A 7,134-nucleotide genomic window follows, 5' to 3' on the forward strand; every position below is an offset into this window, starting at 1 on the left:
AGTGACGGCTCTTATTTCTCTAGGATATATTCCTAGGAGTGGGATTGGTGGATTATATGGTATTTCTATTTTTAGTCAACATTTATTACATGTATAATTCAGTGACATTAATTACCTTCATTATGTTGTACAACCATCACCACTATCTGTTTCCAATTTTTCCATCACCCTTAGCAGAAGCTCAGTGCCTCCTAAGCAATAACTCTCCCTTCCCTGGGGAACCATCAATAAACTTTGTCTCTATAAATTTGTCAATGTATATTTCATGTAAGTGGGATCATATAACATTTGTCTTTTTGTAACTGACCTATCTCACTCAGCAAGATGTTTTCAGGGTTCATGCATGTTGTAGCATGCATCAGGACTTCATTTTTCTTTACGGTTGAATAATATTCCATCGTGTATATATGTATGTGCCACATCTTGTTTGTCCATTCATCTTGATTTTGATAAAATTAATATTTTAATTACAATAAAATAGCTTTTCCTTTTTGTTACAAGTCTTCCAGTAACACTGATGTTTCAACAAGAGAACTCTGGTTTTCTTTCTTTCTTTTTTTAATTTCTTAGCATTTTATTCTGCTTCTGCACCTGGGTTTTGTACTTTTTTGCAGTATCTTATTTAATCCTCACAGCATCTTTACAAGTAGATACGTTTACTCACTAATAAGGAAACAAGTTCAGAGAGGTCTAGTAATTTAGGGAATTACGATTTTCTTGTTGTGTCAATTACTCTGGAACAGACTGTGATAATCTACCTCATTTTTATACATGGGCATTCATTCTGTCATCCTTAAAACTACTAACACAATATGTGTAAGGTTTTTTGTTTTTTTGCTTTTATTATCATTTTTAAATATCTTCAGCTGTGTATGCCATCTTTTTCCTTAACACATTCTAAGTCTGACTTTATTGTTTCTTATTCTCTTACCTTTTTGTTTGGGGAGAAATCACTCTGACATTGAGCTCAGCTTATCTGAGTAGGAGAATCGTGGGCTTGAGAAGCGAGAAGGTTATGCTAAATATTTGGGAGTCTTAGAGAATCTCTCAGAAGGGCAGTGAGGTAGAAGCTGGAGTTTGGACATTATTCGCACCTGGAGAAATAGGCAAAGCAGCACCTCTTTTTTTTTATTTATAACAAAAATTGGCATACTTTGCATTCTGTGTGGCAACTTGCTTTTTGCATTTACTAGTTTATTTTGGACACCCTTCCTTGGATTGGATTTAAAGTAAAAATATTTTATTCCCCAGCAGTGGGATGATCTAAGAGTAGAAGCTGATGGCACAAAGGAGTGGGTGCAGACTTAACCCTCAGGCTATTCAACACCAGAACCTTCACAGTCTAATCTATTTAACGTGGAGCCACGTGAATAATCTGTTCTCCAGCGTCCTTACATCATTGTAAAGGAACTTGTGCTCTGCAGGGTTTGGTCGGTGATTATGGAGGAAGCGTAGCCAAAGAATTCAGGACTGATTTCCCAGGGCCGGGTTTCTCTGCTCTAATCCCTTTCCTGGTGTCTGGAGAGACGGGAAGGCATTGCTGGAAAAAGCCCTCGCTGGGTAGGGGTGCAAACACTTGTTTATCCTCAGCTCTATTTGTTTTCTTAATAGAATATACTGGTGAGTAGAAGAGTACTAAGGAGCCTTGGTGGTGCAGTGGTTAACTGCTCGGCTGCTAATTCAAACGTTGATGGGTTGAACCAGCCAGCGGTCCGTGGGAGAAAGACCTGGCAATCTGCTCCCGTAAAGACCACAGCCTTGGAAACCCTATGGGGCAGTTCTCCTCTGTCATATAGGGTTGCTATGAGTCGGAATTGAGTTGATGGTACTGGGCAAAAGGACAGTACTTTGGGCTAGGAAGGACAGAGAGGGTTGGTGGGGAAACCACCAGCTATAGGATGGAGAAGGGAGTTGGAAATGAGAAATACGTTCCCAGCACAGCGTGAAGGTCTTCCGTTTCAACTTCTTAGTAAACAAATGTTTGCGCTGGTTTCCGAGCTATCTTTTTACAGAACATAAAGAGGAAGGTGAAATAAGGAACTGAAGTTAAGCTGTTTTCTTCCAGTTACTCAGCCTGTCGTAACAGGGAATGGAATTTAAAATCCCGGGTTTTAATGTTTTGCATTGCTGTTGAAGTGACCACGTACATTTGTGTTACAAGGAGGAGCGTGGTCAGGGGAGGGTCAGGGTGCATGAAGCCTCTCCTAAAAGGGAAATCTCTGTGAAAGTTTTGTACTTCCATATCTGAGGTCTTTCTGCAAACACATTGAACCACAGCAGGAGTGGCTGCACCTTGTAGCATGTACTTGTGAAAAAGAAAATCAGGCCTTTTCCAGCTGGGCAGTAAATTCATGCCCATTTGAACCAGTTTCTCAAGTTTGGCACTACTGCCATTTTGGACAGGGTAATTCTTTGTTGTGGGAGCTGTCATGTGCATTGTAGGATGTTTAGCAGGATTCCTGGCCCCTATCATTAGATAGTTATCAGGAGGGATTAGTCCCTGGACAACGACATCATGCTAGGTAAAGTAGAGGGCCAGCAAAAAAGAGGAAGACCCTTGTCTTAGGCTGGGTTCTCTAGAGAAGCAAAACCAGTAAAATGTATAAATATATATATAGAGAGATTTATATCAAGGAAACAGCTCACGCAATTGTAGAGGCTAGAACCTCCCAAGTCCGTAGATCAGGGTAGAGGCCTCTCCCAAGTCACGCAGCCGCAGAAGCTGGCAAGCCCAAGATTGGCAGGTTGGAGAGCTGGGCTCCCGCTCACAGGCTGTGTAGATCGACGAATCCCAAGTTCGGCAGATAAGCTGACAGCTCAAGTCCCAAGAACTGGAGATGAGGTGATAGGAGGTAGCCACAGGAACCAGAGAGAGCAAAAAGCCAGAATGTCTGCTTATATTCAGACGCGGGCCACACCCCCAAGGAAATTCCCTTTCATCTGATTGGCTACTCACAGTATATTCAATCATGGGAGTGACTACATTAAAACACTAAAACACTGAGACTCATGGCCCAGCCAAGTTGACACACGATCCCAACCATCACAACCCTCAATGAGATGAGTGACACAGTGGCTGCAACAATGGGCTCAAGCATAACAACGATTGTGAGGATGGCGCAGGACCAGGCAGTGTTTCATTCCATAGTAGAACAGGGTCGCTATGAGTCAGAACCAACTGACAGCACCTAATAACAAGAACAACAATCATTAGATAAAATCCGTTGCCGTGAGCCGAATCTTCAGCTATTCAGGTGGTGCAAACTGTTAATGCTCTCGGCTGCTAACCAAAAGGTTGGAGGTTCAAGTCTACTCAGAGGCACCTTGGAAGAAAGCCCTGGCAATCTACTTCTAAACAATCAGCGACTGAAAACCCTGTGGACCATTATTCTACTTTGACACACACAGGGTAGCAATGAGTCGGACAAGACTCTACGGCAACTGGTGGTTACCCCTAAATGCCAGTAGCATCCTCCCACCCCGCAGCTGTGACAACAGACATTGACTCCAGATATTGTGAAATCGCTTCTTGGGGGTAAAATTTCCCCTGGTTGAGAACCACTGATTTAAATTGAAGTTCTTTCACTTGCTATGAGATTGTCATAATTGGGGGATGGGAGGGCAGGATGAAGAAAGATGAAGCAAATCTACTGATTTCAATATTTTCCTCCGATTAAAAATCATAAATATAAATACATTTAAGGGGAGAAAAGGTGTACCCATTATGTAATATTGACTGTCTGGCCTTTAGTTTGCAATCTGTAGAGAAGCCTTTGTGAACGAATTGCAGCAGTCGAGAGGAATTTGCCTTCAAACTCTATAGATGGTTCTCTACGAGTCTGGATTAATTCAGTGGCTTTGAACAGATGCTATTTATAAAGGTGTCAAGCAAAGGTGGCTGGGGTAAGGCTAGGGTGACACCACTGTCATTATAAGTTTGCTTTTGTGCCATTCATGTTGGTCTGCATCTTTTATTTGGGATCTTAACCTCTTTCTACTATTTAGGAAAAGAGGAAGAGGAGCTGAAGGAAGATGCTGGGCCTCACGGGTAATATGGAGGGTACAGAAAGGGGAGAACTGGGGTAAGATTTGGAGGTGAGGTGAGGTTTACATAATAATCTATTATAGGTGTCTCATTCGACGCAACAGATATGATTCGAAAAGCTGAGCATACATTGAAGTTTTTGTAAATAGACAAGTAATGTAAGTGATAGTGAGTCCATTATTTTGCAAGCAATTCTATGGAAAGTCTTTTGACAAAATGAGTAATCACTGAATAATTTGTCTTTTTTGATAAATATTTTCATAAGGCAGGTTTTGTTTTATTGAAGCAAGTTATGCAGGCAATTAAAAATAACAATGGAGTTCATTTTATAGCCTATGAAGTCCAGCTTTGTTTATTGAAAATATATTAATTTCTTTTGGATAGTAAAGCAGTTTTTTTACGAGCCAATTAAATTTTGGCATAAATTATATCTTTAACAAATGCCCCCAAGTCCATTAATCTATAATCTAAACAACTATGTGACATTTTCAATATTAACAATTAATATTAATATAACAATTTTATAAACTCCAGAGCTTCAAGTGCTTATTCATTAATTCCCGAAGTATGGTGTGTGTTTTAATTTTCAAGAGCATACACCCTAAAAATGTTAGATGTTACAATGAACGACTAAAAAAGAGACTAAAACAGTCACCAAGTTGGATTTTATATCATATTGAATTTGTGACGAGATGTAACATTTTGGTTACCATTTGACAATTTAGTGTCTACAAATTCTGGAAAAGCTTCCACTCTCAAGATTAGTAGCACTATCAGTCAGTTAAATCATTATTTCATTAAAATAGAGGTTTTTTTTTTCTTCTTTTTTACCTCTAGGACAAGTAAATCCGATGTTAATCAAAACTGAGGAAACCTGCAGTTATTCTCTTTGGCATAAACCTTTACCATCGGTTTCTATGGTAACCTGCGATCTGTATTCCAACCACACCTTTGAAAGGCTGGTTTTCTCCATCATGCAAATTTAGCCGCGAGCACTGAAGGTACTGAACGTTAATTTTTATGTTGTCCTTTTTTGGAAAGATGGGGTAAAGAAAATAGAAGTTAACGCCCACAGGTGTATCATTTAAACACAAAAGGAACATACATTTATTAATTTTAAGATAATTTACATGCCTAGAAGATCAGAGAAGATCACTGGATGCTAAATGAAAAACTTCTTAGCTCCCCTAACAGACACACTTAGTAAATGTTTTGGACATGAAATTGCAAGTGTTCATCTAATGGGGTAAAAACCTAGTGACTTGCTCACACAGGTTTAAAGATTGCAGCCTTGGAAACCCCGTGGTGTAGTCCTACTCTGTCCTATAGGGTCGCTATGAGTCAGAATACAATGGAAAGCAATGGGTTTGGTTCAGGTTTGGTTTGGTTTGGTTCTCAACGGGGAGTGATTTGTCTCTCAGGTGACATTTGGCAATGTCTGGAGACATCTTTAGTTGTCACAACTGGGGAGGTGATACCGGCCTCCAGCAGATAGAGGCCAGCCGTGCTGCTGAACATTCTACAGTGCACATGACAGCCCCCACAACAAAGAATTATCAGCCCCCAGAGGTTGAGAAACCCTGCATCTAGCCTCATAAACAGTGTGCAAGTAAGCGTTTAAATAAAGAAAACGATTTGGCGGCACCTTTATTTGTAATTTGCTTCCCTGTTCTTGTATCATATTTACTTCTGTATTATTTCATTTAAATGGCAAAAAAACAAAACAAAACAAAAAAAAACCAAAAAGCTCACTCTGTTCCTACGACCCTTTGGTTAAAATGTAAACATTTTCAGCTTGCATGTATTGAACCAATTTTATGTGGCCGCGTAGAAACTGTTAAGCTGGGTAGTCAAGGCTTTTTCTGCTACAAAAATCGCTAGTATAGTGGGCCAACATTGCCACATCGCTTAAATGAAATACAGTTACGTTCTGAAGGAGCCCTGGCGGCACAGTGGTTACTTAAGGTTATTTTCCTGTTAAGTGAAAATGGACTTACCTTTCCTCATTTGGATAAGGATTCAGTTGTCCTTGTCGTCTGATTCCTCCCCCCCCCAATTCATTTTGTCACCTCCATTCTGGAGGGCAACCCTGCCCCAAATCCACCTCCAGGTCAAGGGGGCAGATCCACCCTGGAGAAGAACTCCGTCGGATTTTTTGCTGGGATGCAGGCAAGCATGAAAGTAATCCAAACCCAGCCAGAGGGCGCTAAAATGCTGCATATAAAAGTTCCCAAGGTTCAGGCGATTTTTGCAGATTGTAAAATTGGCTTTGTCTAATGGAAGGGCTACCATTGCAAGCGATGTCAAATTGTGTTACTTTTGCATTTCCCTCTTGCCAACAGGTAAGCAAGGTGAGCAGGACTTCCCAACTTTGGTGGTTGTTTTGTGTCCTGGTGTTACACACAGTGGTGGCCCCTCAGGACACCCAGCACCCCGCAATTGGCCCCGACTTTGGACCGTGCGCTTCCGAGCAGCCCCGCGCGGGCTGCCTCGTCTAATCCTGTCCTCCGAGATCTGTGGCTTCCATCCAAGCACATCCATTCAAAAATACTATGGCCCTTTTCGTAGTATTCTTTTCTTCCCTCTTTCCTCTCCCAAGTCCCGAGAGCATCCTTGCTGGGCCGACGCCACCCGCCCGGCAGCCGGACTTCGGCGCTCGCGGGTCCCCGGCCCCGCAGCCTTCTGGGCTCAGCCCGCCCGGCGCGGAGCCGCCTACCGTGCGCGTCTCGTCCGCCGAGGCGCCGAGCAGATCTGTTGGAGGCCACCCTCACCCCGTGGACATCTGTCCCGATGGGCCGAGGGGAGCCACCAGATCACCCCCAACACTATTGGCCTCGGTGGGAGAGGCCACCTCCCTGACGTTGGGGGCGGGAGGGATCGGGGCGCTGAGAAGGGTGGCTGATGGCAGGGTGCGTCGTTCCACCTCGAGGCAGCCCTCAAGTCTGGGAGAGAGCCCCGGCACTTCATACCAATCCTTCCAAGTGAGAGAGAGGGAGACAAGGAGAGAGTGAGAGGGAGACAGAGAGAGGGAGAGGGGGAGGGAGAGGGAGAGCGGGAGGGAGAGAGCGGGAGGGAGAAAAAGAAATGCC

This window comes from Trichechus manatus, unplaced genomic scaffold (genome assembly GCF_000243295.1).
Source record: "Trichechus manatus latirostris isolate Lorelei unplaced genomic scaffold, TriManLat1.0 scaffold00116, whole genome shotgun sequence".
In the NCBI taxonomy this organism is placed as follows: Eukaryota; Metazoa; Chordata; class Mammalia; order Sirenia; family Trichechidae; genus Trichechus; species Trichechus manatus.